The sequence below is a fragment of the Callorhinus ursinus genome, unplaced genomic scaffold (genome assembly GCF_003265705.2).
Source record: "Callorhinus ursinus isolate GAN/ISIS: 27379988/994484 unplaced genomic scaffold, GSC_fseal_2.0 scaffold5, whole genome shotgun sequence".
NCBI classification, from domain to species: domain Eukaryota; kingdom Metazoa; phylum Chordata; class Mammalia; order Carnivora; family Otariidae; genus Callorhinus; species Callorhinus ursinus.
Window position 1 is genome coordinate 60849011 of NW_027397067.1, and position 27201 is coordinate 60876211.

Below are 27201 nucleotides of genomic sequence, written 5' to 3' on the forward strand. Positions count from 1 at the left end.
CAAATAGACATGCTAAAAATGAGCAAATAGAGTGATTATTCTAACACAGGGATGATCATGGCTTTAATTAATTGGAAGAAGAGTCATCCTGTGATGGCATTTTCTGCCTCCTTATCTGTTCTCCACATGCAGCATTTGGGCATTCAATTATTGTCTTCATTTTCTCAATTGCTTCCTTACTCATGGTGTTCCCCACCTCAATGAGCAACATGACCTCCTTATTAACTCTTAAACCAGAAGACAGTTGCCATTTTTGCTTCCTTCTCTCTCTTCTCTTCAACCATCCCCTTCTGCTCTATCTCCAAGACTTGTCTAAATTTCTTCTCAAATATCTCTTGAATCCTCCCATTTTGAATCCAACCATTTTGCTACTTCCTTGGCTCAGGGAATTAGCCATAGAATACTTTCATAGTTTTGCATACTGTTTTGAGTGTTTTTTACTTTTTCATTCTATTACAGAGCAAAGAAAACCCACTAAACACACACACACAAGAAAATACACAGAGGAAAAGAAAATTATAATAGCTACAATCTCAACTACATTTCAGATTCTTATTAAAAAGGAATTAGAAATGAGACTATAAAAAGCAAACAAAATTGCATAAAGTTACATCAACTTTTGCAATACCAACTCATAGTGTTCCAAAATTTGAAATATTGGGGTATTTATTTTTAACTAAAGAGCAATTTCGGTAATTATCATGCACCACCTTTTAGAGTATTCAGTACATGGCAAGTGCTAAGTCAAAACTTGTTCAACTGAAACTCAAATGATGAAAATATTATCATCAGAAGTGAGCATGTGATGGGAAAGAATATACTGATGGGCCCTTAGGGGTCGGTGGACTCTAATTTAGAGGGTTAGGAGCTACTTCTAACATTTGTGGAGCCCTGGAGAAGAGTACAATGGGGGCCAGGACAACACAAGTCTAAATATTTTAGTTTTAAGTCAAGTTAACAAGCGTAAAATTTTTTCTTCTTATCCTGAAAAATATTCCCTCATTATAACTTGGAAGGCCAGATTTGAATTTAGAATTCTTGAACTCTTCAGACTTCTGCTCTAGAATATGATGGTGCTGGGAACACCCATGGGTTGCCAGCTTTGTCTCCCCACAGTGGCTGTGGGGCACTTAGTTGCCTAGGGCTGGGCACACTGGCACCCTGGTCTGTCCATGGGGGAATGGGCCCAAAGAAGCTCACACATGCCCCGGAAGTGGATTTACTCTTTTGTTGTGGTGTGGTTTACACATATAATTTTATTAATCACCTCTTCCTCTCGAAAACTAACATATCTGAGATTTTTATCAACTTGTATATGATTCTTTCGCATTTTGTTTCTTTGTTTACTTCTAGGAGAAAACTTTCATGTTCTGTTGTTTCCTGCATCTGCATTGGACGATAAAACTGAAATCAGTCAGTGGTTCAGAGACATATCCTCTTATGAGATCTGCATCTATTAACCATTGCTGAGAAACAGTCTGCTACAAACTCTAGTGGCTCAAACAACGATTGATTTTTTCTCACAATTCTGTGGGTTGGCTGTGTGGTTCCACTGCTGGTTTTGCCTGAGCTTGTTCACATGGCTATAGTCACCTGGAGGGCTGACCGAGCTGGATGGTCCAACACAGTGTCACTCTCATGCCCGGCTACTGGTGCTGGCTGCAGACAAAGGCACCCAGTTCTCCTTCCACATGGCCTCTTATCCTCCACTAGGCTGGATGGACTTTCTTCTGTGGCTAGGTCAGGGCAGTAGTCCAAGAGGGCAAAAGCAGAAGCTGCAAAGTATCCTAAACCCCAGGCTCTAGAATTCTCATACCATCACTTCTGATGCATTCAATTTATGATCAAAGTAAGACACAAGGCCAGCCCAGATTTAAGGGGTGGGGAAATATGCTTCACCTTTAGATGGGAGTAGTTAGAAAATACTGTGGCCATGTTTTTCTTAGTTTCTTTCTTTGTTTACCCTGAAGAGTAGATTATTTAAAATTATCATTTTGATGGTTTTAGCAAATCACCTTCCCATCTTCATTCTATTCTGTCTTCCTAAATTTAAGATAATTCATTCCAGATGTCAATGGTGGATGATGCAGCCAAATTACGATTTTATACTTATAAAACAATAAAGAATTCTAAGCTTCTAAGATTTTTTAAATTGGAATTTCACCTATAAAGTTATGCCATGAAAATAAAAAAAGGTAGAAAATAATTTGTAGCAATAAAACAAATATACCTAAAATAAACAGAGGTTAAGCTGACACCAGAACATCTTATTTCAAGTAATTTCTTGTAAATGATTCCTTGCAAAAGAGGAAACAGAAAAAGGCAGGAACTTGGTTCTCTACAGAAGAAATAGTGGAATTGAAAACATATTTAATATTACTACTAATAAAAGAAATGCAAATTAAAATAGGATAGATTTTTTTATTCACTGATTGAAATGGCAAAATTAAATATATAGAAATGCCTAGTATTGGTGGAGTTTACTAAAACGGGCACTCTTACGTACTTGCTGGAGGAGAATCTGGCATACGTACCAAGAACTTTAGATTCTATAATCCATTAATTCCAACTCTAGGAGTTTATAAGATCACTATGAGATAAATGCAAAAATACTGATATATGAGGATATTTGGAAGAGGAAAAAAGAAATAATTTATATGCTTCCAATAAATTATAATATATCCTGTTGATAAAATGCTTTGAGGTCATAAAATGGCATGCCACAGGAAAAAGTTTAATATGGAAAAATGGTTATTGATAAAATGCTAACTGAAGTTTAATATAAAAAACTAACTATATATAGCTATTTTCCATTTTAATATACATGCTAATTGTTCTCTGCTTGCCAGCTTCCCATTAGATTGAGTCTCCATTCTTGACTGTGTAGCCTGAGAGGCAAACTCTTAAGGATAGTATTTGGGGAGCTTCTTCATCAGAGGGCTTAGAATTAGTTTTGGCCAATGGAAGGCACTAGTTTAATATTGGAGGATTGGCAAAGAAAGTGATCTGGTGTTTGATTTCTTCCCCCTTTGGTACCAACTCTATGGCTCTCCATGACTACAGCTCCTGCCAGGTAGCTGTATTTTTCTCCTGTAGCCTTTGGCTAAGGGATGGTAATAGTTTCCCATTCTTGCTATTCTCTGTGTGCCTCACAATGCCCTGTCTAATCCCTTAACTGTGCCCACACTTCTGAAAGCAGTCTCTTCCTTAATTCTCTTTATTTCAATCCTCCTTCTTAGAATTCAATTTTCTACCTAGTCTCTACCTAACACAACATTCATATATAACCATAAAAAGTACATAGGTCTTGAAAACATTAACAGGAGTTTCCCCCCTACCCCGGATGGTAATACTTATGGTTGACTTTCATTTTCTTCTATATAATTTTTGTGTTTTTGCATTTTTTAAAGATAAGAATACATTATAGTACATTATTAAAAAAACAAGGCAAAGATTATTAAAAAGTGCCTCTTGTAGATGAAATTGAGCTAATGTGCATTTTAGTATTGTTTATACCACACTAACACTTTGCAGATGTCACTAGAGTTGGAAATACATTGTATCATTTGTTCTTCCTACTCTGTGAGCCGACTGGGGAGCCATTACCATCCTGATTTTATCTGTTAGGATGTGGAGGTTTAGAGAAGGAAAAGGATTTGCCCAAACTTCACAGCTAGTAACGGGAATTGGAAACCAGATCTTCTAACTCATGTTCAGTTCTTTCTACAATGTAGATGCTGTGTAGGTCTAAGTTGTGGGGTGTACCATTATTACAGATGCTGCTGATGTTTGAGCTTGTATCTGTTTGTAAGATTTCACTTAGAAAGTCATCATGCCTATTTAAATTAAGGCATTTTCCTATCATAAAAATAAACATGCTTGTTTGGAAAACGCAGACATAGTTAATGCATTAAAAGAAGTCTGTCCCAAATGATACTATTAGAATATAATTGTTCTTATTTCTTTTTGTTTTGGAGAGAGACTATTTCTTCCTTATTACCTCGCATATATCTAATAAGGATAGATATGCCAGATCACCACAAAAAGACTGTCCAATTGTTTATGTTCTTTACTTATTTCAAGTCCTTTTCCTGACTCTTTCACAATGCCCCACTCTTGCCTGAAGTTTTATTTCATTTTCTGTCATCACCTACCTTCGGTTTTATTTTCCTCATTCATTCCCAGTTGTTTTATGGACACATCTATATGGTTGCTTTGTCAGCATCTACATTAAAGGAACATAAATAGGGAAGTCTAAATGAGAATATACTAATAAGCCAACAGCAATCTACCCCCACCAAAGAAAAATTACTCAAATCCCAAATCCTACTTTTCCAAGGCTTATAGGGGTCCTCTGATCCATTCTTCAAATTAGCAATTCAAATCTTCATTTCATGTACCCACACTCCAGAGTCTTTGTGCATGTAAAATTCCAATTAAATTTAATGCTATCTTTGTGTGTAAAATATATGGTGTTTGACATTTATGTGCGATTGAGAGCAGTGTCGTGTCTGGAGCTTTATTTCAGTGGCTGAGATTGCTTTATATCTTTTGATTTCTGGATCATTTTGCTGCATTTCAATAGCCGTTATTGTGGCTCTACTTGAAAAATGTTCATTTTGTACTTTTTTAAAGTCGATGCACTTCTGCATGGCTGAGTGCACACTACTTCCAAGACTAGTGCTTTTTGTGAGTAGCATTGCTTTTGGTTCTTTCTCGGAGTCCTTCACCACTTTCTTCTACCCCACAAATAGTTCTTGCTGCTTGCCTTTAAGTAGGCTATATTCTTTAAAAAATTTCTTCTGAAATCCTGTTCATCCCATTCAATACCATTTCACTTCAAATATTCAAAACTCTTTCCCTCTGGAAAATAAATAACCTCTAACTTAGGAGTTTTAACCAGTTTCTCCATAAAAGATATATTTTAGGTTAGAGAACATTCTGGTCTGAGTACCTTGGATCGTCAAGTACAATGACACAGTGGATGACATTGTTCTTCTGTGATTCTGTGCCCACTTAAGTTCCCTATCAACCGTCTGTGAAGAGTCCATAAGAATGACATGTTGGACCCAACATTTTGCTCCTTCTGTCCTCTCTGTGTGTTTATGAATTAAGGTAAATGGCATGGGACAACTGAATTCTTCTTGCCACAGGAGACAAGCAGGGGGCCACATAACACATGATTAATCCAGAGTCTCCTTTTCGCCCCATGACAGGTGGTGGGAAACTTCCAAAAGTACATGAAAGAGGCAGATCGCAACTGTGGGAGGAAGGTATTAACTAACTACCTGCAGTACTTTCAGAATTAAGCATGTTAAATTTGTGTGTGCTCAAGTTGTTACAATTTTAGTGCAATGGAGAATTTGAAATTTGTTTCTGAATGATTAGGTTTACCCAAATAGGAAAGCACAGTATTTAACACCACAGTCCTTTCCACAGATTTGCACACAGTAGTTTCATGGAGTCCATATGGAACAATAGAAAGAACACTGATACTGGAGTTAGAGGATCTGCACTCTAGGGTGGACTTGGGAATTTGGGCAAGTGTCAACCTCTCTGGTCTTTAGTGTATTCACCTGCAAAATGGGAATAACTGCCTTTGAACTACCTACCTCAGATGAGATATTATATGGCAAGTGTGCTTAAAAAATTGCCACATGGTCTACAAGTGTAAAGGATAATTATTAAAGTGGGCATCAATGTCATTGCTATTGCTGTAACTACTACGCTATTAATCCTCAAATCTTTATTGCCAACCCCAGTATTTCTCCTAAGCTCAGATCCATATTTTGAAGTATCTGCTGAATATGTTTTTGAATGTAACTAAAGGCACATTCGATTTGATATATCTTAAATGATACTTATCTTTTGAAGTTGCTCTTTCTCCTGCATTTTGGTTAATGTTCCTCATCACTTAAGACAGAAATCTGGGAAGTATGCCCCACTCTTTCGTCATTCATTATCTTATAAAGAGTAGGACCCATTTATCTGCCTCTGCAACATCACTTAACTCCACCTGTTCTTCATAACCATCTGAGTCCAAGGTTAGCCCTCTTGTCATTGTGGAAGAAACAGACTTGGTTTAGAATGGAATTATGCATTAAAGTTTTTTTTTTCTCAAAATATGTCTATAGAGAAAAGCCAACAACAAAGATCAACACTTTCGAATTCATGCCTCTTATGTAGGAGGAGTTCCAGAAAGAAGTCAGTGCACATTACAATTTAAATGAGAAAACTCAATTTTCTACAACATATTGTAGCAAATCCTAATTCCTATAAACAAATATATTGGGAGTAAAATACATCTAATCACAAACATGCAAAACCAACTTATAGTAACTTAGAATTAAGGATTATATTAAGGAGAAAACTATGAATCTTAGTGATTAGAAAGCAAAATATTAAAGGAAACCCTTGCCCCCTTTTAGCAAACAGGCCAGAATCTCAATTTTATAACAATATATGGAGTACTATAGGTTTAATTTTGTTCACTGCAGCTGACTAATTCTCTTTATTTATTATACTTTTGTGGTAATGGATTTACAAATATTTTTCAACTTTCTTCCATATTTTTAATAACAAATCATGACTAGCTCAGTGTTTTGCAGTCTCAAGGGCTCTTATGCCAAAAACTTTCCTTCCTGTTGAGATTTCTCATAAAATGTCATGATGATATGTGCTCTGTGGTTTCAACTGCAATTTTAATTATGTTTGAATCAAAATTTGGGTTGTCTTATGATTTTCTAATTTCATATGATCTTTCACTGGACTATTTAAAAAGCTTTCTTACTGGTTTCCTCATCCTTAGCTTCATCTTCCTCCAATTAATTCTCCACATTGACACCAACAATCTTTTAAAAATGCAAATGTAGGGCACCTGGGTGGCTCAGCTGGTTAAGCGTCAGACTCTTTTTCAGCTCAGGTCATGATCTCAGGGTCGTGAGATGGATCCCTGTATTGGGCTTGGCGCTCAGTGTGGAGTCTGCTTGGGATTCTCTCTGCCCCTCCCCCTGCTCATGCACTCTCTCTCTCTCAAATAAATAAATAAATAAATAAATAAATAAATAAATAAAATCTTTAAAAATGCAAATGTAATCAAGTCCCTTTCCTGTTCCAAACACTTTATTGGGATTTGAAATCCTACAAAATGCAAATAAAAAACCTCAGCATGGTATACAAGTTCCTCTATGATCCTGCCTCTCTTGTATCATATTTGTTCATGTTCTTTCCTATCCCTTATGCCTTGGATATCTCATATCCCAGCCTTTAAGCTACATATCTGGATACACCATGTGGATTCCTATTTCTGTACCCTCACCTTGAATTCCCTCTTTCACTACCTTTTCTTCTCTTTCCCATCCTGGAGAAATCCTGCTGCATTCTTTTTCTTTGTTTCCTTTTTTGTGTCTTTTTAAACTTTCAATTTGAAATCATGTAAGGTAAATGGCCTAGGCCATTTAAAATAAAAAGTTACAAAATAAAATATTACAAAAAAATCTCTGTACCCTTTTCACCCAGATTCTGCTGGCTTCCCAAGTGCTATTCAGTTATACTAGGATAAGTATGCTAATAAAGTTTATCCCAACCATTTCCTATCAAAGCACCCAGGTGACACCAATTTCCAAACATTTCTGGTTAAATAAGTACCTCAAGAGGAGGAGTAGTCTGTTTTTCTGTATTTACTGAAATGGAAGGGCTACTGTTTTCCTTTGGGAAGACAAAAAACCACAAAGGTAATCAGATATGAAACTGGTTCCCCCTGCCTTTTCTTGGTACTTCAAAAAGCTAAACTACAGTGAATTCTGAGAAATAGTTACTCATCAAGAGGAGTGAAGAAAATTGCAAAGCTGTCTGCCACAGTTATCATACCACCTGTCTTGTACTCTGACTACCTAAGGAAAAGGGAAAAATAGACTGGGCATTTCCAGGAAGAACCAGGCTGTAATTAACCATAGTGAGTCTTCTTTCCTCCAAGACAGACCTATTCCAGTTCTTAAGTTTGGGTTCAGTTACTTCTTTGCCACTTCTGCTCTTTATATCAAACTACACATCATACTCTCTTCCTATCATTATTTATTTGTCTCCACTAGACTCTGATCTCTTCAGAAAGGAGGGGTAAATTTTGGTCATTTTTCTTTTTGGCAGCACTTATTATAGTGCCTGGCAAAGAATAGGAATGTGAAGATATTTGTTGACTGATTGACTGAGGGACTAAATTAATGAAGTACAGCAGAAATTAATAAAGGCGACCTTGAGGTTTGTGAAGTATCTTTAGAAGGGACATCTTGGCATTAAAAAAAGTGCTATTCTTGTGACAACTCTTGGTAGGATATGTTTTATTGTTCTAAATCATCTTGGCTGCCATAGCTAATTATAAGACTTTTAAAGAACTACTGAGATGTTTTTGAACTCGGCAAAGTTATGAGAAGTGGTAGCATTCAAGAGACCACCTGCTATCCCTCATGTATCCTGAAATGTTGGTGGTTGTATCTCAAAGACACTGGCAGCATCCCACCCTATAAACTTCAAGACTTGACCTACAGGCGTATTTTTTCTATGATTCCTAAAGGAGTCTTTCCATTTCCTTTTAAGAGACTGTATTCCTAATGAATCCCAATTTTTTGACCAAAGAAGCAGCCCTAAAACTTTTCATTAAAATAACAGTCCATAAGTCAGAAAGGAGGGTTTTTTTTTTAACAGAGTAAGCTTTAAAAGATGTATGTGAGAAGCAATGTCTTTCCTTCTCCATCAACTCTTAAGTAATCTAAGCATCAAGGCAGACACACTTCTTTTTTTTAAAGAATTTTTATTTATTCATTTGAGACAGAGAGATACAAAGAGAGAGAGAGAGCAGGAGCAGTGGGGAGAAGCAGAGGAAGAGGGAGAAGCAGACTCCCCGCTGAGCAGGGAGCCCGATGTGAGGCTTGATCCCAGGACCTGGAGATCATGACCCGAACCGAAGGCAGATGCTCAACCATCTAAGCCACCCAGGTGCCCTGAGGCAGACACCCTTCTTACTAGCTTGTCCTTTTAAGTGGCTCTTGTCTGAGTCCTCTTAAGTTGCCTAGCTGTGTATTGGCCACTGGTGGTTTATTCACTCTCCACAGGTTAAGCCTCAATATCTCCTGAGGAACTTGTTAAAAATACAGATGTCAAGGCTCTTGCTTACGATGATAAAGGGATGGCCTGAGATGGACATTTCAATGTTTCTGCACTTTAAACAAAGTTTCTGATTCTTTCCACTATTCTAAAAAGAAAAAGAAAAAAAGTATCTTAGGATGGCTTGCCAAACTAAATCTCTGTGCTTATTATTTCTAATCAATAAAATAAGCTACTTTTCCAATTGAACTTTCTTTTGGCAGATCTTTCCTTTAACTTACTTTCTCAGTAAGAGTGACTCAACTTGTGTTTGGTAAGTGTAATTCAATTTGTGTTGTTTTTGTTTATTTGATTAACACTATGTTGTTATTGACATCTGATTTTGGTTTTACTATAAGGCCTATGGCCTTTGGAGACAGATAAAACAAAAGCAGAAATAAACTATTGGAACTACCCCATACTAAAAAGCCTTTGCATAGCAAAGGAAACCATCAATAAAGTTAAAAGGCAACATATTGAATGGGAGAAGATATTTGCAAATGATATATTCCATAAGGAGTTAATATCCAAAATATACAAAAACCTCAGACAACTCAACACTAAAAATCAAATAATCCAATTAAAAAATGGGCAGAGGGGCGCTTGGGTGGCTCGGTCAGTTAAGCATCTGCCTTTGGCTCAGGTCATGATCCTGGAGTCCTGGGATCAAGCCCCAGGTCAGGCTCTAAGCTCAGTGAGAAGCCTGCTTCTCCCACTCCCTCTGTCCCTCCCGACTCATGATCTCTCTCTCCCACTCTATCTCAAATAAATAAATAAAATCTTTAAAAAACATAAAAATACTAAAAAATAAAAAATGGGCAAAAAGCCTGAATATTTTTCTAAAGAAGAAATAAAGATGGCCAACAGAAACATGAAAAGATGCTCAACATCATTAATCATCAGGGAAATGCAACTCAAAACCACAATGAGATATCACCTTATACATGTCAGAATTGCTAAAATAAACAACACAAGAAATAGCAAGTGTCGACGAGGATGAAGAGAGAAACGAACCCTGGTGCACCTGTTGGTGGGAATGCAAACTGGTGCAGCCATTCTGGAAAACAGTATGGAGGTTCTTCAAAAAATTAAAAATAGAAATACCATACAATCCAGTAATTCTACTTCTGGTTATTTATCTGAAGAAAATGGAAACACTAATTCAAAAAGATATGTGCATCCCTATGTTTATTGCAGCAATATTTACAATAGCCAAGATATAGAAGCAACTCAGTGTCCACTGATAGATGGATGGATAAAGAAGATATGGTACACACACACACTCCCAGGAATATTATTCAGCCCTGAAACAGAATGAAATCTTGCCATTCAGGATGGCATGGATGGAACTAGAGGGTATTATGCCAAATAAGTCAGACAAAGAAAGACAAATACCATATTATTTCACTTATATGTGGAATCTAAAAGCAAAACAAACAGTAACAACAACAACGGCAAAAACAGAAACAGACTCATAAATACAGAGACTGGTGATTGCCAGAGAGGAGAGGGGTGATTAGCACGGCATAGTATATGGAATTGTCAAATCACTAGGTTGTACACTTGAAACTAGTATAATATTGTATGTCAACTATACTTCAATAATAAATAGAGTAAGAATAAACTAATAATGAGGATAAGAGTATTTTATTTCATCAACTACAGGAGTCACAACTCTCATATTTTAAGGTGCCTGAAACTGAGATGCATCTTTCAGTTGATGGCATTTTATTATCTCTCTTGGAGAGACAGCAGCTGTGACATGGTTAGAATTACCTATACATGCTTTCATAGCGTCAGGATCAAAACTTGCTGAATGGGTGGCAACAACATGGAAGGAAATCCTGGAGACAGAAGAGAATTGTTAACTATGAGAAACCAATTGTTATTCTGAGCATTGGCAATATTTCTAGAGCCAGAGTCAAAGAAAATTAACTACATAATTACAAAAGCCATGTTAGTGTGATGCTTGGTAAAGGGTTTTCATGATATTATGGGTTATTTTAGGAAAGGCTTCACCATCAGCACTCTTCCCGGCATGGAGGCTGTTATGTGGAGTAACTTGGGTATTGAATGATGACTCTAAGTTGAAAAGTGATGAAGAGTAGGACTTTGGGTTTTGAAGTAGTTGTAGGAATGCCTTAACCAATTTATTTCACTTACATTTCCTTTTTATGTATGCACAGAGTTGACTTATGATAAAAGAATCTATGTTTAATTAAGCCAAAAGCATTCTTCCAATAAATATAATATAAAATTGTAAGTGATAAGAATGCCTTAGGTTAGAAAAGTTTATGGGTTCTGAGAAAGGTCTAGAAAAATACATACCTTTTCTTCTGAACATTGTGGGGCCCACAACTGGGCAGCCATTTGGCTACCAGCCTGAGGATGAAGTTGGCACACAGCAAGGGACAGAATTAAGATATCTGCAGAAAAACAGCTGGAGTTACTGGATTAAGTCAACTCTGCAACTCACCTCAATTTTGGATTCCAGTTATTGAGTCAATTCAATTCCTTATTATTTAGACTACCTTGAGTTGAAATTTCTGTTATTTATAGTGAAAAGCATCCTGATAGAATGAATAGCTCCAATTACTTTGCTCTTATTTGTTCCAGGTCCTGTGCTAGGCACTTTGTATACATTATATGCATCCCTGCATCATTATCTTTATTTTAAAGATGACAGAATGGAAGTCAAGGGAACATAAACAGAAGGTGGCACAGACAAGATGCAAACGCAGCATTCCTTTCTCTTTTTGCTTCAAAATCAATGATCTTAACTGCCATATTCTTCTTAAACTTACATTTGATAGAATTTTACAAACTCTGTTAAAATTTTGTTCATGGTACTCTGTTTTGTGTGAGAAATACTTGCCTTTGCAGAAACTGTTTTTAGTTAAATATTTAATCCAGCTTCATTATATCTGCCTTAATATCTTTCCCCAAAGTCACTGTTTTTTTTTTTTTAACTGCAGAGCCATCTGCATTTTATTGTTGGTTGAAGTGATTATATTATGGGTGACAGACTCAAATTCCTTCTGGACCCAGAGAAGTAATGAGTGAAATGATCAGGGATGGCTTGTTTCATTAGCTTTTCCTGCTTTTCACATGCTCTCCCCTCCTCTCTAGGTACTATTTCAGTGGAAATTCTCATGGAATGTTTGAGTTGGACTCAAGCAGTTGTCCAGCCCCAGTCATCCATGGGGTTAGAGGTCATTTAGTTGTCATTCACTATTTCTCAACTCCCTGAGATAGAGAGTGGAGTTTCGAGAAGTCAGCTATTCTTCAACAGGCTTATAAACTATAATTGGTTCCACTAAGATAGAAACATATAGCTATATTTAAAGAATCAATAGTCTCAGTCAATTATTAAAGTAGGTTAATAGCTACCTAGGGTCCAAGGACTAATGCAATATATGCAGTGATCCATACCCTGCTTTAATTATAATTGGTCTAGGTCCTTAAAGCACAGGGCACTGTCTAGATGAAGTATGTAATAACTCCATAATGCTGAAAAGTAATGTGTATATACAAGGATAGTGAGGAAAAAAATCAAGTGATTAAAAGAGAAAAAAATAGCTGATCACAGCAAATACACTTTCATAAAATTTTAAGGTTGAGAAAGTATCTGTTTCTTTTTGTCCCAGTTTAGTGGTATTGACTGAGTCCCAAGGTTTCAGGATTTCAGGCACCAGAAATTCAGTCAGGTGGGTGGTTAAGGAGACCAGTCTGAAAGGCCCAACGAGAGGCAATTGGTAGGTGTCCAGGCAAAGATGTTTATTATGATGATGTGAAGTATGAGACTATGCAATTTGAAGAGAACCGAATGCCACAGTATAGGACATACTAGAAGAGAGTAGAGTCTAGGAATCTGAATTAATGGAGAAGATTGGTGTGGGTTAATAAAGGCCTAGACCCCTTACCTTAAGGTGAGACAACTCTAAACAACCATTCCAGCTCCAGAATTCCCATGGGGTTGGCCAACATCTTTGTTGTTACTCCATCATAGTTCAACAGTTCTCTGCCCAACCGACTTCTGCTCCTCTTGTAGATTTCAATTCCAAGTTTACTCCCTGATAAGCTTTCTGCACAGAAATCATCTTGATCTGTTTTCCAGGTAGCCCAACCCAAGACACCTCTCTTCTGCCATTTAGAGAGACAGTTCCTCCAGATTTGGTAGCTACAAAATGGCAAAGCCTGCAGCGGATATGTGGCATGAATGACAAATAAACCTTTATTGTATTAAGCCATTGACATTTGGGGTTAATCTGCCGTCATAGCCTATCTTTGCATATCTTAACTAATAAATACACTCACAGTGTCATCCATGTCGTTGGTGTTCCTGGTGGGCTCCTGCTAGCTTCATCCAAGTCCCTATCTTCAGGACACTTCCAAGATGGCCCCACTGAGCTTTGCCAGTCCCAGAACAAGAACACAAAGATTAAGTAATAGAGCCTTTATATATGTAACTCTGCCCTGAGACTTAAAATATTTTTGGATGTAAATTTCTCTGAGAGTAGATTCGTGAATCTATTTAATAGATGAGACCACTTCAGGGCAATGAAATATAGCTGGACTCTCTTTTCCTGTTCTACTCTGTGGGGTTCTCCCAAATCTATTGGGGTAGGGGGACAAGTGGGGGAAGTGGGGCAAAATACAGCAATTGGCCTCCTAATGTCTCATTCTTATGGAGTCTGGCAGTCAGACTTTCTTCCCAAGTCATCAACAAGGAGAATCCTGGTGGTCCATTTGCCTGGGTGTGGCAGAAGACTGTGTTACTCTTTCCCAAGTTTTGCAGTACAGATGAATTATTGAGTTTCTGAGCAGTAGAGGTGGGACATTATGACTTTATATATCTAATTTGACCCTTGTGTCACATAAAAAAGAAATGGGGAAGCACTTATAGTTTCATTAGGGTGCTCCAAGGGGATGTACCTTCTCTCCTTTGCCCCAGTAACTACATCCTCACACACAGTCTCCCTTGTATAGCCTTAGTCAAGCCAAGACTCATTCTCTAGAATGCCATTCTTCTCCACTTGAGAAGCATTACTTTTTCCAGTGGAAGTTTTGGCTCTTTGATCCTTCTTATGTTTTGTAAATCCCTTCATTTTAGTCTTTTTCTAGGTGTGAATGATTGCTGCAAAGTGGGCATATTGGGAAGTTCAAGCTAATGAGAATCTCTGATTCTCATACAGTCTCTCCATCAGATATATAACTGGCTTCAATGTGAGTTATTTAAAATCAAGCACATCTTGCCACATGGAGACATGAAGAAGAGAGTTTTCGCATGAATCTGACTTGATTTCTCTCCTTGTGAAATAATAACCAATAAATTATTGGATTACGGGTATTTGACTTCTTCCTGATAACACAGTGAAGGCTCATATTAGGCAAAATGGCCCTGAGTTATGTGAAACAACTGATATAAACCCCAAAGAGATTTATTATTATTATTTTTTATGTTCAAATCTTTCCTTTGATGATATTTTGAGAATTCATCCTGTTTCAGAAGCAAATATGTCCATGCCTGAAAAGAAGAAATGGTATTTAGGTTACAAAATCTTCATTTTTCCTTTGTCTTTTTAGTAAGTTTAAAAAATAATTATAACTTCTATTTATTGAGCAGTTGTTATGTACCAGGAAGTTTGTATACACTCTATTATTAAGAACTCACAATTCTGTTTTTACAGATGAGAAACACCAGAGGTTAGTTAAATTCCTTAAGATCACTCTATTATTCGTAGTATTCAGCAGAGAGAGGATTTAAACCTATGTCTTTCTGATCCGCTAACCAATTCTTCTCACCATTATACCTACTCACTCTCTGTAATGAATAAAAATTCATAGAAATCACTCATCCTCTAGAGATTTCATTATTGATGTCAACATTAAATGGAATGTGAGAAGTACAATTAGAGTTACTCAAACCTGGAGCAACTTATTTTATTTTAAAGATTTATTTATTTATTTATTTGAGAGAGAGAATGAGATAGAGAGAGAGAAGCAGACTCCCTCCTGAGCAGGGAACCCGATGCGGGACTCGATCCCGGGACTCCAGGATCATGACCTGAGCCGAAGGCAGTCGCTTAACCAACTGAGCCACCCAGGCGCCTGGAGCAACTTATTTTAAAACTATCTTTGAGATGTCATGAGACTGAGGTATACGTACAAAAAGGGGTACAGACAAAAATCTGAGAGTCTTATCTGGACAAATAGCATCAATAGCATAATAATTTTCACTTATTGAGCCCTTTTTATGTGGCTGGCACTGTTTTAAAGGGTTCTTATGAATTGTGTAATTTAATTCTCAGGATAACCCTAGCAGATAAAAATTATTATCTCCATTTTACAGATGAGAGAACAGAGAGTCAGAGGTTGAATTATTTTGTCCTAAAGTCATATATTAATAAGTGTTGGATCCAGGAATTGAACTTGAGTGGTCTAACTCCAAGAGTGTATCCTTAGCTAGAAGGAGCTTCTGTATAATTACTGCCAGCACAATGCTTGACATAGAGAATAGCTGCTACTCAGAAATATTTCTAGGATGAATGGATGAATGAGCTATTTCTTTTTGAATCCTTTCTTTACTCCTAGAACACCAAACAGGTTAAATTTGGTTCACAATTAATCTGAAAATATCTTTTCTTTCTTACTTTTTTCTTTTTCTTTTTTTCTTCTTTCTTCTCTCTCTCTCTCACTTTTTTTTTTTTGCAGTTAGGTGGACAGAATCCCTTCACCTCAGCAGAAGCCTGACCACCTGCCCTGAAGGTAAACCATGGCAGTCTGTCCAGAATCTGCAGCCAGGAATTCCTGAGGTAACCTCTCTAGCTTCAATTGGTTCAAGAGAGAGAAAGCCAAAGCTCCTTACCATGTCCTTAGTCCCTTTTCTTACTGTGATTTATCTTGAAAGGGTACTGACAAAGCCAATTTCAGGGTGAGGAAGTCTGCAATCATGCACACACTTGAAAATAGGGACATGGTTTTCTGTATAGAATCTTTTACGTTTCAGAAGCCTTTTACTCCATTTTGCTAAATATCCATGTGGTTCCCAGGGACAAAATCTGGATTTACAGCTGGCTTTCAGCTTCTGCCCTGCCTCCTTAGCGGGTCTTGGCATTGACACAGCAAGCATATGGTAAAATTCAATAAATATTTGTTGAATTGAATTATCGTAGTGGTAAGGGAAATGAACCCTGGAGAACCCTACAAAGCCACAGTGGTTAGGAGGTTTATTTGTGTTTAATCAGTTTAGAACCCTTGGGACTAGAAATATGATGGATAAAAATTGACCACAGAAATATCTTGTGTTATTTCCCTCATTGTCTTTCTCCTCTTTACCTCTAGCCACACAGACAAATCTTACAAGGTAATAAAATAAAGGTATTTCTATAGGCTACGTGAAAACAATTCGGTTGACCTAGATGTGGGTGGTACTTTGGGGGCTGATCCAATCACTAATATACTGCGTACATTGTAGAACCTTAGAATGAATGCTCACAGGGTCTTCACTCTGATTCTTAGGAACAGGCAATGGTGTTCAAAGAAACATAAAGGACCAAGGAATCCTGTTATAGCTTTTCTTGCTTATTTATCTCCCTGTATTAGCCAATCACTTATGCTGAAAATGGTAACCTAGAAGGAAAAGGAAAAATAGGACAACCGACTGTTCCTTTTCTTTTCAGTTTCCTTACTCATCCTTAATCATCTATGAACCTAAAGTAGAGAGTACTGGTAGAATTATAACAAGAAGTGAGATGAAAACAGTTGAGTTAGTTTGTGCAGCATTTGCACTGTCCTGGTAAGAATAAAATACAATTGCTTGGATGAGCTACAAAGTACAAATTGTGCAATTTCAGTGACTCCACATATGAACTAAATGCTCTTATATTTGCATTTAAAACTCACTGCATGGAGGGGAAGAATGAAGGGGAGTAAGTCGGAGGGGGAGATAAACCATGAGAGATGATGGACTCTGAAAAACAAACTGAGGGTTCTAGAGGGGAGGGGTGTGGGGGGATGGGTTAGCCTGGTGATGGGTATTAAAGAGGGCACGTTCTATGTGGAGCACTGGGTGTTATGCACAAACAATGAATCATGGAACACTACATCGGAAACTAATGATGTAATGTATGGTGGTTAACATAACAATAAAAAAATTAAAAAAAAACCTCACTGCATGATACAGGCAGAAAAGTTCATGTTAATAATTTAAATTTTTAATTTTTCTTGCTGAGAACAAATGAAGCACCAAATAAAAACACATCATGACAAGTTGAGAGAGAAGATATAGAAAAAAGGGAACGCTTTGTACTTGAGTACTTTTAACTACACTTTTTTGCCTGATTTTTTAAAAAATATATTTATTTTTATTATTTTTTTTGAGATTAAGAGAGAGTGTGTGAGCATGGGGGGAGGGGCAGAGGGAGAAGGAGAGAGAGTCTCAAGCACACTCTGCACTGAGCGCAGAGCCCAATGAGGGGCTCGATCCCACAACCCTGAGATCATGACCTGAGCCGAAGTCAAGAGTTGGACGTTCAATGGACTGAGCCACTCAGGCGCCCCTGCCTGATTTTTAAATGAGACCCCACATTTTCATTTTGCAAATATGTAGTTGGCCCAGATAACTTGAATGACCATTCAACAAATATTTCCTGAGTGCTCGTTTGTGCCTAGACTTAAAAGATTAGACAGAGAAGCAGAGCTGAGCTTCTGGAGAGAGGGTAAGAAGCTGAGCCTGGGACACACAGGGAATGTTCTTCAGGTGAAACTCTGGTATAAGTTAGGGAGGGTCCTCATGTTGCCCCTAGGAGACAACGAGGTGAGGCCCCCATGGATACAGCCTGAGCAAGTCTCCATTATGTTGGTGGAATCTGTGCTGTGTCTCCTAATCTGGGACTGGAATGAAAAACAACTTAGTTGAATAACCAGTGCCTTTCACAGGTTGCCTGGCTTATTATGGGTTCTACTCTGCTCCTACTATTGCTTGCATTCTGCTGGAAGATGTGTCAGATATCCCCTATGTTAGTTAAAGGTATCAAGGACTGGGCTATTAGCTTGGCTCAGTCCTCCCTAATGTATCCTTAACAAGAAGCTGATAGAATTAAGCTCTTAATATCAGGCTCTTAAAAAGGATGGAACTCTGCCTCCTTGAGTTCTTTCTCCTTTAATCTCCTACCCTTGGTCATGAGGTAAAACATGCCTAGCTATCTTCCTTCTCTTGGAAAGAAAGTAGCTGGTAATGACTATATCTAGAACTCCTTTTAGATCATGGCTTGACAACTTCTAGACCCCCAACTTCAGCAGCTTTAATTTTAAAGCAAAATTAAAGGAGTTGAGATGGGGTTTGAATCTTCAACCAGATAAGGTGAATGTGTCCCCATTCTTATCAATCTGGTCTTGAGATAGCTTTCTTCTAGGCTATTTCTCTCCTATTGCTCCTTGATGGCCCATATCCCTCCAAGTTGTTGTATCAGATGCAGGACCTTATATTATTTTGGCTTATATACTTTTTGAAGTTTGGTCATTGATAATGTGGGGGTGGGCTTCTTTTCATTTGCTCAACTGTTTTGTCTTATTAAAATAACTTTTAGTAACATTAGGGGGTATAACTTTCTTGAGGGCAGGAATTCTTGTTAGAAAAATGCACCTATGGGGCACCTGGCTGGCTCAGTTGGTTGAGCATCTGACTCTTGATTTCGGCTCAGGTCTTGACCTCAGGGTTGTGAGTTCAAGCTCCGCATTGGGCTCCATTGTGGGCACAGAGCCTACTTAAAAAAAAAAAAAGAGAAAGAAAAGAAAAGAAAGAAAAATGTGCTTATTTTTTCTTAGAATGGTACTTGCTTGATATAAACAAACTTGACATTCGTTTTTGCTTTCCTCATCTCCCAAACTGAGTTAATTGCAAAATGCATTTAAAAACAATAACAACATTGTACAAATGATGTCCCATGGGAGAGTAAGACAGTCAAAGCCTGTCAATAAGCTTTTCCAAAATTCTGTTGCTTCATTCATTCATTTAGTCACATATTCAATATTTATTGAGGGCTCGCTGCTTGCTGGGAAGTGAGGTGGATACTGGACTTGAATGATGGAAAACAGAATTTCAGTCCTCATGGAGCTCAGCTCATTGTCCCGTGAGAGGCATGTAAAATTTTCAACTGATCATAAATCTAAATAATTACAAGATGTGCTTAGTATTACAAAGTAAATGTTTAAAAACCTGCAGTATCATAGAACAGGAGGTCAGGCCTAGTTGGGAGGAGATTGTTCAAGGAAATTTCTCCTAAGGGTGTGATGAGATGAAACGCTAAGCTGTTATAGAGACAGCAACAGCTCTCAATTCTTTCTTTGCACATTTTTGGGCTCATTCTTTCATCTTTTCGTTTTCTTACACCAGTTCTTATGGTTGGAGTTGTGACCAAGGGTTCTGGAAAGGAGAAGGTGCAGTGTTGATATTGTAGCCTCTCTTCTATACTGATGGGGTTTGAATTTTGCCCTTTTGCAGGGGTATGACTAGAAGAACTTTGCCTTCTCTGCAGAAGTACTGGGTTTGGTGAATACATTAGGAGGCCTTCCCCCTGTGTGTGGCAGATATTGCTACATCAATAGAGGCACTTCTTCTTGCTAAGCCTAGATGAATAATTCTTACAAAATGTCCAGGGTGTTGCTTCCAAATGATTAGAGCTTCAGTGAGGAATGTGGTCTACTTGCTATCCCACATCTTATACTTCTGCCTTAGTTGTTAAATGGAAGACAACTGGTTCTGTCTAGGCCTGGGGCAACTGGATGCTTCTAATGCCAATGGCCTGCCCCTGACTTCTGATGCATCTAACCTTCAGGTTAAGGAAATTTCTTCTTCCAGGTTTCTGTAAACCACACTCTGACATACTTCTAGCCTCCAGAGAACAAATGCATGATTAAATTACTATACTATTAAATTAATAGTATAATTTTTTTAGAATAGTATTTGGCACCTAGCATTTGAAAAATAGATATAAATAAATACTAATAAGCAATAAATAAATATCAGTTTAAACTCTGATCATCATTAGTACCATTATTATAAGAAAAAGGGCATTACTCTCAGGGAGCAGTGAGACTGGGTGGGGACTAAAGACAGAAATGCACCCAAGGAAGAATGGCATATTGTCATGTGAGCACAGGCAAGTTTTTCTTAGCAGTATTTTAACCTTGCATTCTGCTTGTCCTTGAAGCCCAGACCTCTCCCCACTTCTTGCTCACACACAAAACCATGGTGTCCTGGATCACCTGGCTTCTTTGCTTTCCTAGTGCCACCAGGAGCTAGGGATACTAAGAAAAATTACCATGGTCCCTGTCTTTAAGGAACTCACATCCTAGTGGAGAGGCAGAGAAGAGGCAGAAGAAAGTAAGCGAATAAAGCAGACCCCCTTCTTTCCTTCATGGAACTTGCAGTCTGGAAGAGGAACCAGTGTTAAATAATTAAGCACATAATTAAAATTTTACATAAATTCTATGAAGCTAAGTAGCAGGGTTCAAGAGAGTGAAATACAGGGAGACCTAATTTAAAACTGGAACAGCTGGTTAAGGAAGACTTCTCTGAGAAAGTAGAATTTAAGCTGAAGATGGTCTTATTTTTCCATGAATACATGCTTTGAGAGATGAAGTTTTCTTCATGTACTCAATAGTTTTATCACACATAAAGTCATGAAAATGCATTCTGACCAACCAGGACAAGTTAGTAGACTCACCTCTTTTTGTCCCTGTCCTAGTGCAAGGATAGAAATGTTAAAAACACTCAAAAGCTCCAAAAAGTATGAACATTTCTGTCCTACTTTAACCTTTGTCTTCATATGGAATCAGATTCTTGGGAAAGAACATGGCTTCCTCCTTGCCCCAAACCTATGTCAGGGGTAAACTGCTACTGAATATATTACGTGGACACTGAATGCTTAGCAATGTTCTTGTGGGCAACGAGGGATGGCATATTGTAATCAAAGAAGAAAAGATGTGGATTTTCATTTATATTTGAGATATAATTTGGTTTCATGTCAGAGCTGTTTGGGCTATCTTTTGGCATAGATGTATGTTACAGTATAAACCTCTGTTGGGAATCTACCCAAATCTCCTTCTCTTGGTGAGGGTCTTGTGACCCCTCTCAATCTTATCAATGTCTGGACATAATAGATCCTCAAGTAATGCTAGTTTGCTTCTTCGATCTATCTTTTAGTTCCTCCTTATATTCTTTCTGCACATTCCTTTCCCCTGGGTACAATTTATTACTTATAGGCCCAGAGAGTGGAAAGGGACCTACAGAGTCATCTAGTCCAAAGGTCTGTAAATTGTATTTTGAGGATTCCCAGGGATCCACGGAAGACTGTCAAGGACATGAGAAGGTGGATGGACTGAGAAGGCTCAACTCCAGATTCCAACACTGCCATTTTGTTCCCTGAGTTCAACCGGGGTTACATATAAACATGCTTTTTAAAAAAATCTCCAGTGCTAAAAAAAACGTTTAGAAACCACTAATAGTTCTAGTCTTTATTTTATAAAAGATGAAACAGCACCAGAGAGGGGAAATAGCTGGCTCAAGGTTACATAGAAGGTAGAGTGAAACCCAGTTCAAACCTAGGCCTCAGGCTCAAGAGCCAAGGCATTTGGGGCTCTGTTCTCAAATGTTCTGCCTTTGGCCTCCACCCCATCTCAGGTTTTCTAGTGAAATTTTGCCTTGGGAACAACACAGTTAAGAATTTCTGATTCTATTCATTTATGATTAAGTGCTCACAGTTGGCTGGATTCCTTGACACTGCTGAATACAGAAATAATTGAGAAACACCTCCAGACATAAAATAGCAGAAAGTATGGGCAGAATTGAAGTTGAGATGCAATGTGAAAAAGGGCAACACCACCTGGGGAGATGATGTCTGAAACATCAAAAAAAAAAAAAAAATCCTAGAAAGCTGGCTGCCAGTATGGCATGGGAGTAATGGGTGGAAAAGCATATTTATGTTTGTAATGGGATTCAGTAACAGAAAATAAACAGACTGTTTGGGATGGGGCACACATACAAAACAACACCAAGTCACAGCATATTGGGGAGATTGTCCCTATGGTCTTTGGTCATACTGTTCTTACAAAAAGGGCTGTTCCATTTTGTTAGCTCTGCAGCAAAGGAGAGAGATGACTTGGAGGAAGTTCTGAGCAGAGCAACGAATGGGAAGGATAATTGACTTTTGGGGTTAAAGGTAAAAATTTATAATGCTTTTGAGGGACTGTCATAATAGTCTTCCATTACACTGTTAGAAACCAGATATACCAAATGGGGAGTGAAATTACTTGGGTACACAGAGATTTCATGGAAAATGATTGCATACAGTCAGGAATATCAGAAAATAGGTTATACTTGGGGATAAAGTTCTAGTAGAGAGAATCAATTTATCAGCAAACTGAGTCACCATGCTAGAAGTAGGAGCAGCTTAATATAAAGTATAAGATACGTATCTTTCCTCATAAACTTTTAGGTATGGGATGCCTCCAGCCAAACCATTTTTGTTTTCTTCTTGAACAGTCTTTGTACTCTAAGGAGGGTCTTTGCACTCTCAGGAGGGTCTTTGCACCTGCTGACTCCTCTCTCACCCCATTGAGATCACTGAATGACTGGTTCTTTCTTACTGTTCAAGTCTCAGCTAAAATGTCACATTCCCTTCTTTTAAAATGAAGCGTTGAGTGGTTAAATAACGTGACAAGTATCATAGTGTCCCACTCCAAACCCTAGCTTCCATTTCAATACTGCTTTACTCAATAAGAAATACATATTTCAATTAAAGCAAAATGAGTGTATCGATATCACAGGAGACAGAAAAGAAAGAGCCTCCCGTCTTAAGTCTACGAAAGCTCAACCAAAAAGAAACTGGTGACCACAAGTCATCATTTGGGATATCTTGAAAAAAGTTTTATGGTAAAAAATGAATGGGACCTTGTGAGAGTCACCAGTTTATACAGAATGTCAAATGGATAGGCTTTCTATAAATTTTACCAAAATAATTACAAACCAGATCCCTGAGGTCTAAATATCATCAGTCTCTGATATAGATTTTGGTACCAGGAAGTGGGTTAGATATTAAATAATCATATACATATGAATATATATTTATGCATGTTTTATTTTAAGGAACAAGTTCATACAATTGTGGCAGCTGGCAAATCTGAAATCTATAGCACAGGAAACAAGAAAGATTTCTATGTCATTTTTTTTAAGATTTATTTATTTATTTGAAATAGAGGGAGAGTGAGTGGGGGGAGGGGCAGAGGGAGAGAATCTTCAAGCAGACTCCCCACTGAGTGTGGAGCCCAACTAGGGGCTTTATCCCACAACCCTGAGATCATGACCTGAGCTGAAATAGAGAGTTGATGCACAACGGACTGAACCACCCAGGCCCCCCTACATCACAGTTTTAAGGCAAAACTTCTCTGGGAAAATCTCAGTTTTTACTCTAAAGGCCTTTCAACTTGTATAAGGACCATTCATATTACTGAGTGTAATCTCCTTTACTTAACATCAGCTGATTGTAGATGCTAACCACATTTGCAAAATATCCTCAAAGCAACACGTAGTTTAGTGTTTGATCAAATAACTGGGTCATACAGGCTAGACAAACTGACGCATAAAACTAACCATCACTGATGCCTGTCTCTATCTGTTTCCATTTCCAGCTTACCTTTCACATTACAAAGAGCAGAACTATGCGTGGCAGTTCAGGTATGACTTCACCAAGAATATAAGAACAGAAGTGGGGCTTCTTTTCATTTTCAGTGCACATCATAATTTTTGGATAGTTTTTCAGTGATAGCTCTTTGTTAGGCTGGTATTGGTTTTGGCTTTATTCAGCTCTCATTGTCTCATTTACTTATTCCACAAATATTTATAGAATATTTATAGAATACCACCGGGTTCTGGGGGGATGGAAAACAGTCTTCATAAATCAGTGCTTTCTGCAGTGATGGAAATGTTTTATAATCTGTACTATTTAATACAGTAGCCACCAGCCACATTTAACACTTGAAGTGTAGCTAGTGTGACTGAGGAACTGGATTTTTGTTTTCATTCAATTTTAGTTAATTTATATTTACATTTAAATCCTCAAATGAGGCTACTGTATTAGGTAATGTAGTTCTAAACTGCTGTTTCTTTAACCAAGATCTAGAGATCCATCGGATTTTGATTACTGCTCCAGAAAATGTTAGAATAAAAAGGACTTCAGAGGCCATTTGGCTAACCTTTAATAGATGAGGATACAGAGGTCAAATGAGTTCTTGAAGGTTAGACTTTGTTACTAACAGCGCAGGACTCAGAACTTGAATTGGCTAACTCTCAGTCCACTGTTCATTTCCTTAGTCTATACTACCTCTAATTAGACCATTTGATTTCCCTTTGGAATCTCCAGACCATTTAGACACCAGTTAACAAATACCCCTAAAAATGGAACTCAACCATGCAGATGGTTTCAGAATGATTACATCTTGCCTGCACCATGGCAGAATGATCTGGCATTTTCTATTTCGGAAGCCAGCTGGCTTGTGATACACCTATCACCTCTGCAGTGATGCCAATAGGATGTTCTCTCCAGTCATGCATGACCCCTATATGCTTTACTGGAGAAAGAACATCATTTTATCTGCATTAACGCTTAGTCATCAGCATTTTCTTTGGAGGAAAATGCAACTTGGGCCATATGATCCAACTTCCAATATAGTACCTTCTTTGATAAATCTCTAGGTGATAGAAATGGGGTGAGCAGAGCGTCCCAAGACTTTCTCATATGGCCACTGATTGACTTGTACTATGAGTCTTTCTTTGTTCATTTCCACTGTGTAAAAGAAACAGATTTATAGACAATGTACATTCGCCAGGACATTGTTCTTGTTAAAATGAGCTTGATACCATTTTGCACTATTACTAAAGCAGGATGCAATATTGACTCTGTATTTAATTTAATATCAAAGTATAAAATATAGGCCATGAGGACTCAGAGAAAAGTTTGCTTTTGCTTTTTAAAAATAAAGTAAAATTTAAAAATAATGGCAATCAGTTGTTGCATCAATGCACCCGTGTCTTATAACGTGCATTGGATTTGAGGAGCAGATGGAAAGTGTCTCTGAGATGAGAATGATTGAATAATATAATTTTAAACATGGTTTGCCAACAACCGATTTTCTGTCACAGTGATCAATTATTGAAGATGAAATTCTTATACCAGCTAGAAATGAAGATTGTTATTTAAGGGAAGAAGACAATACTATCTCTTGGTGCAGGGTTTTATTATTTGGGGCCAGACGTCCAATCCACTCTCTGTGATTGACACAATGATCAAAGTTCCATCATTCCTATGAGAGGAGAGTCATCTATCCATTGCTATCAGAGAACCAAATTTAGATTGGATATTTGAGCCATAAATGCAACTGCTCCAAATCTGCTCAGCTAAAAAATAACAATAACTATCATCGAAAAATCTACAAGATAAGTCAATCAACTTATTAATCAACTACAATTCAAAGACAGTGGTTTGGAGTTGGGATAATAACTTTTATTTTGCTTTTATGGGAACGTTTCAATAGTTACAGTAAGTGTGGCAAAACCAAGTTCATTCAGATAGTCTTTCCTTTGCTCTCATCACCTTTACCATAATTGGCTCACTATGAAATATATGATTAGGGATATATAGGGTCTCTAAATTCTTAGGGAAAGAAAAGTTCTAGAGGAATTTATTGTTTAATATTTATCAGTATCATTTTATATTTGTATAATGTTTTATTTTTTTATTTTGATGAGTAGAACTATGTTTCTTCCTTAACCAGCCTTGGGGCATCAGTGGAACGATTAAAACATTCAAAACTATCAGCAGTATTATGAATAAAATATCAGCCACCTCCTAGCAACATTTCAGGTTTAAAACTTTTATTAAAGTTAACAGGAGTTTTGCCTGCACAAGGACTGCTAGATGGGAAATCCATAGAGGAAGCCTACTTTTAAATGAGTAAATTAAAATAAAATGCTCCCAGATGACAAGAATAAGCAGAATGGTGTTTAGAGTGATATGTAACAACAGCCACAACAGGTCTGATATGCTATATTTAGACTTTTCTGATTTTGTTTGTACAGAAACTCGTTCCACAAATGGCTCCAAAGAGTGAATGGCCGGTGCTACTTTAGCCAGGGAGTGAACAGTGCTCAGAGGAGACACTCTGAGTGCCCAACCTGAACAGAAGAATGGAGAATGATCCCTCTCCTCATGGTGTCATTAGATCCTCACAACTATCCTAAAAAAAAAAAAAAGTTTAGAGAACCACCATTACCCAACTTTCACAGATGATGAAGCCAAGGAGAAGATCAGGTGTGCAGCCTGCTTCACACATACTGCTTCTTCATGATGGAAAGAGGATTCCAAAAGTTGCTGAGATTCCTTGAAGTTAAGTGGGTAAGTGTAGAGCTTTGGCCTTTAGTCCTGCTGGCTCAACTCTACAAGTTGAACAACACAAGATCAAAAATGTCCTTATCTGGGGTGCCTGGGTGGCTCAGTCATTAAGCATCTGCCTTTGGCTCAGGTCATGGTCCCAGGGTCCTGGGATCAAGCCCCACATCAGGCTCCCTGCTCGGCGGGAAGCCTGCTTCTCTCTCTCCCACCCCCCCTGCTTGTGTTCCCCCTCTCGCTTTGTCGCTCTCTGTCAAATAAATGAATAAAATAAAAAACTGTCCTTATCTCCTCCTCTAACAAATTGTTACTGAGCATCTATTGTGATCCTGCCTTGGAGCTGTTGGCTATTTGAGGATTTAATAAACTTACATTCCTGGATTCACTGTCACCATTTATTTGATAATTTTCTTTCTTCTGTGTCAGTTTTGCTCTCTGGCAGGCTCTCTCCATGAGGTGGCATCCCTTGGCTCTAGCTTTCATTTTCCTAAACCGGATATCCCGTAGAATAAGAATGGTCTTGACTGATGATTCCAGCAAAAGTCCTGAGGTTGAGTTTTACTGGATTGTTCTGCATCATGTGCTTCTACCTGAACCAATCATAGTGGCCAGAGGG